General features: G+C 47.8%; 1 protein-coding gene across 3 annotated transcripts in view; it reads left to right on the top strand.

Moving 5' to 3' along the window:
- Positions 1–5,852: 5,852 nt before the first annotated feature.
- The window catches only part of scai (suppressor of cancer cell invasion), a 246,501-nt gene continuing 243,244 nt past the window's right edge, over positions 5,853–9,109 (top strand). Inside the window, exon 1 of one of the 3 annotated variants that reach the window (XM_072488455.1) lies at positions 5,853–6,227. The gene's annotated coding sequence lies outside the window, so the exon portion shown is untranslated. The remainder of the gene's footprint in view (positions 6,228–9,109) is intronic. The other 2 variants (XM_072488456.1, XM_072488458.1) reach the window with 2 other exon arrangements.

Here is a 9,109-nt window from a genome sequence, read left to right as displayed (position 1 = left end):
CCTCTGCAGTGCCTGTGGTCAGCAAGTCAAATTCCACATGCAGCCTTTGCCTTTCCCTATACAGTCCCTCCTCCGGTGCTTCCGCATACTGTCTGTCCACCCTCAAAAGTTCTTGCAACAACCGCTCCCGTTCCTTACTCTCCTGCTTCCCTTTATGTGTCCTTATTGATATCAGCTCCCCCCTAACCACCGCCTTCAACGCCTCCCAGACCACTCCCACCTGAACCTCCCCATTGTCATTAAGTTCCAAGTACTTTTCAATGCATCCCCTCACCCTTAAGCACACACCCTCATCCGCCATTAGTCCCATATCCATTCTCCAGGGTGGACGCCCTCTTGTTTCCTCCCCTATCTCCAAGTCTACCCAGTGTGGGGCATGATCCGAAATGGCTATAGCCGTATATTCCGTTCCCCTCACCCTCGGGATCAATGCCCTACCCAACACAAAAAAGTCTATGCGTGAATAGACTTTATGGACATAGGAGAAAAACGAGAACTCCTTACTCCTAGGTCTACTGAATCTCCACGGGTCCACCCCTCCCATCTGCTCCATAAAATCCTTAAGCACCTTGGCTGCTGCCGGCCTCCTACCAGTCCTGGACTTCGACCTATCCAGCCTTGGTTCCAACACCGTGTTAAAGTCTCCCCCCATTATCAGCTTTCCGGTCTCTAGGTCTGGAATGCGTCCTAGCATTCGCCTCATAAAATTGGCATCGTCCCAATTCGGGGCATACACGTTTACCAACACCACCATCTCTCCCTGTAATTTGCCACTCACCATCACGTATCTGCCCCCGTTATCCGCCACTATAGTCTTTGCCTCGAACATTACCCGCTTCCCCACTAATATAGCCACCCCCCTGTTTTTCGCATCCAGCCCCGAATGGAACACCTGCCCTACCCATCCTTTGCGCAGCCTAACCTGATCTATCAGTTTCAGGTGCGTTTCCTGTAACATGACCACATCTGCTTTAAGTTTCTTAAGGTGTGCGAGTACTCGTGCCCTCTTTATCGGCCCGTTAAGCCCCCTCACGTTCCACGTGATCAGCCGGGTTGGGGGGCTTCCCACCCCCCCCCGCTTGCCGGTTAGCCATCATCTTTTTCCAGCTTCTCGCCCAGTTCCCACGCGGCTGTATTTCTCCCAGACGGTGCCCCCCCGCCCATCCTTTCCCGCACCCACTCCCCCCTTTCCCCAGCAGCAGCAACCCCGTAATTCCCCCCTCCCCCCCCCCCGCTAGACCCCCCGCTAGCGTAATTACTCCCCCCATGTTGCTCCCAGAAGTCAGCAAACTCTGGCTGACCTCGGCTTCCCCCCGTGATCACGGCTCGCCCCGTGCGGCGCCCCCTCCTTCCTGCTTCTCTATTCCCGCCATAATTATCATAGCGCGGGAACCAAGCCCGCGCCTCTCCCTCGGCCCCGCCTCCCATGGCCAACGCCCCATCTCCTCTCCCTCCCCACCTCCCCCCATCACCACCTGTGGGAGAAAGAAAAGTTACCATACCGCAGGATTAATCATACAATCCCTCTTCGCCCCCCCCCCCCCCCCCCCACTCGTCCCACCACTTTGTCCAAACGTTCATTTTCGTAGTCCAATCATTCCAATTTTTCTTCTACAACAAAAGTCCACGCTTCATCCGCCGTCTCAAAGTAGTGGTGCCTCCCTTGATATGTAACCCACAGTCTTGCCGGTTGCAGCATTCCAAACTTTATCTTTTTTTTGTGAAGTACCGCTTTGGCCCGATTAAAGCTCGCCCTCCTTCTCGCCACCTCCGCACTCCAATCTTGATAGACGCGGATCACCGCGTTCTCCCATTTACTACACCGAGTTTTCTTCGCCCATCTAAGGACCATTTCTCTATCCTTAAAACGGAGAAATCTCACCACTATGGCTCTGGGAGCTTCTCCTGCTCTCGGTCCTCGCACCATAACTCGGTATGCTCCCTGCACCTCCAACGGACCCGTCGGGGCCTCCACTCCCATTAACGAGTGCAGCATCGTGCTCACATATACCCCGACGTCCGCCCCCTCCACACCTTCAGGAAGGCCAAGAATCCTCAAGTTGTTCCTCCTCGCGTTATTTTCCAGTGCCTCCAACCTCTCCACAGATCGTTTCTGGTGTGCCTCCTGTATCTCCGACTTCACCACCAGGCCCTGTATGTCGTTTTCATTCTCTGCTGCTTTCGCCTTCACGACCCGAAGCTCCTGCTCCTGGGTCTTTTGTTCCTCTTTCAGCCCTTCAATCGCCTGTAATATCGGGGCCAACAACTCTTTCTTCATTTCCTTTTTTATCTCCTCCACGCAGCGTTTCAAAAACTCTTGTTGTTCAGGGCCCCATATGAAACTGCCACCTTCCAACGCCATCTTGGTTTCTGCTTGCCTTCCTTGCCGTTGTTCCAAAGGATCCGCTGCAATCCGGCCACTTTCCTCTCCTTTTTCCATCCGTGTCCAGGGGGAACACCCTTCTGGTTTACCGCACGGTGTTTTCAGCCGTTAAAATTGCCGTTGGGGCTCCTATCAAGAGCCCAAAAGTCCGTTTCACAGGGAGCTGCCGAAACGTGCGACTCAGCTGGTCATCGCCGCACCCGGAAGTCCCAAAAATTATATTTAGACCTGATCTGGAAGAGTCTGTCTGCCTTCTGGGCTGAAAAATATCACATCAACATCCTCAGAAAATTATATAGAACAGTTGCCACCTCAAGTTAGAACTTTAATGCATACAAAAGAATGTAAGTCCAAAGCAGCATAATGATTCACTTTTTAATTATCCATCCATTTTATGTACAGTACATCTCCACTCTAAATGTAATTATTCTTTGCCTCCACTAGGTATGCAGGAGAAATTGTACTTTTCTACTATGGGCTGTCATTGCGGTGCTGTCTGTTGTTTCTTATGATATTGGCATTAGTGCAGTCAATCCGTGTAAAATGTTACATCTCATTTGATCAGCATGAGTAATATGTGCTCCTTAACTGCAGTGAATCATTGGTAAATTGTCTCTTAGAGAATCACAAAAACACAATATGAATCACCCTCAGAATAAATGATGCATATTGAAAATGTGATACTGACATTCCTAGTTTGAAAGATTGTTTAGAATAATGGCGTTGCAAGGCCATTTTAAAGACATACACAATTCCACTAGTTTTAGTTGATTCGTGAAAGGATTAAGAATGAACAGGCACACATTTAAAGAAATTGGTAAAAGGAGCAAAAGTGAAGTGAATAAAAGCTTGTTCATGCAGCAGATGGTTGGGGTCTGCAATGCACTGTCTGAGTGTGTGGTGGAGGCAGGTCCAATTGAAGCATTCAAAAAGAAATTAGACTGTTATCTGAAAAGGAATAATGTTCAGGATTATGGGGAGAAGGTGAGGAAATGGAACTAACTGAGCTTTGCAATCGGAGAGATGGTGCAGACACAATGGGCCACATATCTTCCTTTTGTGCCGGAATAATTCTGTGTAATGTTCAAAGTACCCCATCCCTTATTAGAAAGGAAATTAATGCACTATTTAATATGTAAAGAAATAAAAAGATTTGTATTTATATAGCTTTTGCAACCGTTCGATATCCCAGAGTACTTTACAGCTAATGTAGTACTTTTGAAGAGTAGTTTCTATTGTAATATAGAAAATTCTGCAGCCAATTTGCACACAGCTAATTCCCACAAGCAAGAAAGTGGTCATTATTACAAAATCTATATTTTATAGATGTTATATAAATATTGATCGGGACATCAGGAATAATAACGCTGCCCTTCAAAACAGTGCTGTAGAATATTTTATGCCCACCTGAGACAGCTGACAGGGCCCAAGTTTAACATCTCATCCAAAAGATGACACCTCCAGCTGTACATGATAAAAAACAAAAAAAATCAGAATATATCTAGAATTCCATTCAAAGAGTTTTTAAAATCAAGAACAGTTTACTGTCAGATCAGGCTCCAAGCACTCTTTATTATCATTTGTTTTGATTTATCTTCCAAATGTCCCCCTCCTTTAGGTACCCCAGTAGAGGGGATGATTACAAATCTGATGAGAACAGCCAGGCAAACTGCTCCCCGTCTTCATCCTGTATTGTAAGAAGTCTTACACCAGGTTAAAGTCCAACAGGTTTGTTTTGATGTCACTAGCTTTCGGAGCGCTGCTCCTTCCTCAGGTGAATGAAGAGGTATGTTCCAGAAACATATATATAGACAGATTCAAAGATGCCAGACAATGCTTGGAATGCGAGCATTAGCAGGTGATTAAATCTTTACAGATCCAGAGATGGGGTAACCGCAGGTTAAAGAGGTGTGAATTGTGTCAAGCCAGGACAGTTGGTAGGATTTTGCAGGTCAGATGGTGGGGGATGAATGTAATGCGACATGAATCCCAGGTCCCGGTTGAGGCCGCACTCGTGTGCGGAACTTGGCTATAGGTTTCTGCGTTGTCGTGCGTCCTGAAGGCCGCCTTGGAGAACGTTTACCCGGAGATCAGAGGCTGAATGTCCTTGACTGCTGAAGTGTTCCCTGACTGGAAGGGAACATTCCTGCCTGGTGATTGTCGCGCGATGTCCGTTCATTCGTTGTCGCAGCGTCTGCATGGTCTCACCAATGTACCACGCTTCGGTACATCCTTTCCTGTTTCCAGGCCTCAACCGGGACCTGGGATTCATGTCGCATTACATTCGTCCCCCACCATCTGGCCTGCGAAATCCGACCAACTGTCCTAGCTTGGCACAATTCACACCTCTTTAACCTGGGGTTACCCCATCTCTGGATCTGTAAAGATTTAATCACCTGCTAATGCTCGCATTCCAAGCATTGTCTGGCATCTTTGAATCTGTCTATATATATGTTTCTGGAACATATCTCTTCATTCACCTGAGGAAGGAGCAGCGCTCCGAAAGCTAGTGACATCGAAACAAATCTGTTGGACCTTAACCTGGTGTTGTCAGACTTCTTACTGTGCTCACTCCAGTCCAACGCCGGCATCTCCACATCTTGACTGACATTGGCCAGGATAACGGGATAACACCCCTGGCTCTTTGAAACAGTGCTGCTGAATCTTTTACTTGAGAGGACTCAGGGTCTCAGTTTCAGCGCCTGATCCAAAAGACTCCCTCAGCAATGGAACTGGAGTGTCAGCCTCGATGTTGTGCTCAAGCCTCTGGACTGAGATTTGGACCTACAATCTCCGAATTCAGAGGTGAGAGTGCGACCAACTCGCCCATGGCTGACACAAATGGGAGGACTTTTAAAAAAAAAACCCTTGTGAATGTGACCGGAATTTTGTCTCCCTTTCTTTCTCTTAGTTGGGAAAATGATAACTTGGATAGGTGCCAGTTGTTTTTACGCTACCAGTGTGGTGTTGGAGAGAGCAGGGAATTTCAGGTTGGGTGTAGACTGGGGGGAGGGGAGCAGAATGAAGTTGTTCATTCATCCATGATGATGGATACAATTACTCTCTGGGTTCGTCACGCTGCAATTCCAAAGCCCTCGGTGGAAGACTCATTTTTTTCCCTTTATCTTTGCAACGCTTTACGTGCCGAAAAAGACTGAGAGCAATAAATAAATTAAGGGCTGATTGTAACGTTTTGTGAACGACGCATCAGCGATCGCCCCTCACTCGATGGCGCTGCACCGCCAGGCGCGCCGCTGATTGGCCGAGGGTTCCCAAGCACCCTGCACCCTCGCCGTAAACTGCGGGCCAACCAAACCCGCTGGGCCCTCGCCCCGCCCACCCTCTGTGACATCACGCGACGGACGTCGGTCGGACCCAATGAGAGGGGAGGGTGGGCGGGGACCGCCGGAGGGATCGAACCAATGGGCTCGCGGGCCGCCAGGAGGCGGGGCCCAGTCCGCGCGCGGCGCCTGGAAGCGAGTGTGAGCCGCGCGTAGTAAAAGGCGGCGGGGCGGGGGCTGTCTTTGAGCGGATGACAGTTACTCCTCTCAGGTGCGGGCGGCCGCCGATGGCGGTGAGGATCGAAACGAAATAAACGGGCGGCGGTTCCCCGCGATCGGTAGCGGTCGGGGGAAAAGAGGCAGGGCGAGGGGGAAAAAAACCCGGGAAGAGTGTGGGACCGAGCGGCCAGGGCACAAAAAAAGAGGTGGGGGGTGGTCGGCGTGAGGTTCCCGGGAGGGGTGACGGCGGTCGGCCCGAGAGGCTTACTGTTTTCAAAAGGCTCGGCCGCCCCCTTCCGAGTTAGGCCGTGTCTCCCGGAGGATCGACAGCGGAAAGGGAGAAGGTAAGCCCGGCGATGGCGGTTGACTGATGTATGCGGGGGGGGGGAGGGTGTGTGTGCGCGAGCCCGAGCCGGCTGACAGCAGGTGGACATGTTGGCCGTGTGAGCTACCTCAGCAAAGGGGCAGCTTTCAGTCTGCGGCAGAACGGCCGCTTATTCCCTTCCAGTCATCCCATTGTGTGTGTGTGCGCGCGGAATTCTACATGTCCTAAGAAAGCAGGGAACAAATTATTACGCTAAGTTCAACCTATACCCAAAGAGTGGTTTTGGGGGGCGTTCTTGGGTAGGCTCGAGCAATTTTCTGCTATCCTTAAATAGTCAGAGTTGCAATAATTCTAACGTGATAGATTGTTCGCATATGACAAAAGAACCAGATCATAATTTTGGAGCTGCTCGTGGCGCCTCGTTTTCTTGATGGACCGCAAAAGACGGAGAGATTCGGGGGGGGGGGGGGGGTCACCCAGTCGCCTGTTTGCGGGTCGTTGAGGATCACCGTAGACTGATGGTTACTCAAATTTATATGTCTCCTTTCTCGACCTCACGCCGTTCCAAAGCCCTTTGCAGCCAGTTAAATTTTTGCATCCCTGCTGTAATGCAGCGAAACGCAGTCGCCAATTTCTGCACAGCAAAGTCTCAGAGGTGATGAATGACATTTAACATTGGTTGGAGTTTGAAATGTTGACCTGGACATGAGGAGAAAACCCCTGCGCTGCTTTGGTTAGTGTCAAAGGATCTCTTGCGCCTCCCATGAACAAGCAAATGGGTCCCTGGTTTACTGTCTCGGGGGCTCCTAGCCTGGGTTATTTGTGCAAGCCTCTGGAGTGGGGCTCGAACTCGGGAGGAACTTTTGATTTAGGGGCTAGACATATTATTCTCACACTGCGTCTCTGCTTCACGTTCCTTTTATGATTCTCCTTTTAAAGGACAGCACGGTGGCGCAGTGGGTTAGCCCTGCTGCCTCACAGTCCCGAGGTCCCAGGTTCGATCTAGTCTCTGGGTCGCTGTCCGTGTGGAGTTTGCACATTCTCCCCGTGTTTGCGTGAGTTTCGTCCCCACAACCCAAAGATGTGCAGGTTAGGTGGATTGAACACGCTAAATTGCCCCTTAATTGGAAAAAAATGAATTGGGTACACATTAAAAAAAATTTTAAAGATTCTCCTTTAAAGCCTACCTCTGACCAAGCATTTGGTCAACTGTTCTAATATCTCCTGTGGCACAGTATCTGATTTTCAGAACAGCTCTTGGAAGCGTCTTGGGTTATTTTACTGTGTTAAATTTGTATTGTAAATACAAGTTGTTGTGTACATAAATCTTGTCTTTGCTTCAGCAACTCTGCTGCTGGGAGCAATGAAAGTAATTAATTGTATGTTGTGAGAGATCAGATGTAGACCTGTGATGTCAGATGAAATGAATGTAGGCTTTTCTTTATGACCCCCCGCCATGGTCATAAAATTTCCAATATTTAACTTGAGGAAGAACAGCGAGATTGCTGAGAATTAATGTCGTTTCTCATTTTCTAGTTTTCAGTGACTTTCATTAAAAAAAAAAAAAGCAGCAGCTGGCAGTTCCTCATGAACTCGATGATGAGTTCAGCAGTGGGTCCGTTGATGGTACTGTTGTCTCTGAGTCACAAGGTTGTGGAGCACAGTTGCCGCCTGTACCTGAGAGGAGGACTGGAGCACAAAACTCAAGACTGACACTCCAATTCTTAACTGAGCGTCCCTCAATTGCATTACATAGAGAGGTGCAGCCTTTCAGATGAGATGTTAAACCAATGTCCTGTCTGCTCTTTCAAATGTATGTAAAATACATTATAGCCCTACTTGTGACTATAAAGTAATCTTTATTATTGTCACAAGTAGGCTTACATTAACACTGAAGTTACTGTGAAAATCCCCTGTCGCCAACGGCGTCTGTTCGGGTACACTGAGGGAGAATTCAGAATGTCCAATTCATCTAACGACCAATGGCAGTATTTAATGGAAGGGTAGGAGTTATCACTGGTGAATATTTATCCCTCTGTCTACATCTTGGAGGTTATTATCACATTACTGTTTGTGGGACCTTGCTCTGCAGACATTAGCTGCTGTGTTTCCTTGACAATCATTTGAAAAGTACTTCATTGATTGCAAAGTGCTTTGGGATGCGGAGGTCAAGAACGACAATATATAAATGCAATTCTTTTCTGCTCCGTTATGTTATGTTGTGCACAAACTAGCTGATGTGCTTTCTACTTTACAACGAGGGCTGCAGAAGTACTTCATTGGCTGTAAAAAAAAAAACTTGGGATGTTGTGTGGTCACAAAAGGCACTGTATAAATGCAAATCTTTTTTTTATTACCACACAGTGAACACACTTTCTGAAGTACTTGAAGTGTATATTCAGCAATGACATATTCCTACATAAGGTCATGTAATCCTGTGGTGCAGAAACATAGCCCATCATGCTTTGGACAGCTCTTTGAAAGAGCCATTCATTTGTCTTACTCCCCAACCCTTTGTCCAGATAGATATCCAGTTGCTATTTGAAAGATACTATTAAATTTTCTTCCACCACCCTTTCACGCCATGTGTTCCAAATTATCGTAACTCTTTTTATTTAAAAAAAAAAATAAAAAATCCCTCATTCTCCTTTATGGTACTTTGCAAGTTGTCTTAAATTTGTCGTCTTTGTTTATTGATTCACCTGTTACTGGAAACCACGTCTCCTAAATGAAATTCAGCAAAGCTCCCTGCTCTGATTGCTGTGTGTGAACAATGAATACAAGCTAGATTGGTATTTTTGTGATGGATCCCAGTGGTCAGACTGTCACTGTGGGGAGAAATCATAAGGATGGCTGTAGCTGTTTTTTTGAGATAGAATGGGTAAGGTGAGACTACTTTGG

Source organism: Scyliorhinus torazame, chromosome 22 (assembly GCF_047496885.1).
Source record: "Scyliorhinus torazame isolate Kashiwa2021f chromosome 22, sScyTor2.1, whole genome shotgun sequence".
NCBI lineage: Eukaryota > Metazoa > Chordata > Chondrichthyes > Carcharhiniformes > Scyliorhinidae > Scyliorhinus > Scyliorhinus torazame.
The sequence above is the reverse complement of the archived record's forward strand: the minus strand, read 5'-3'. Positions and strand labels throughout refer to the sequence as shown.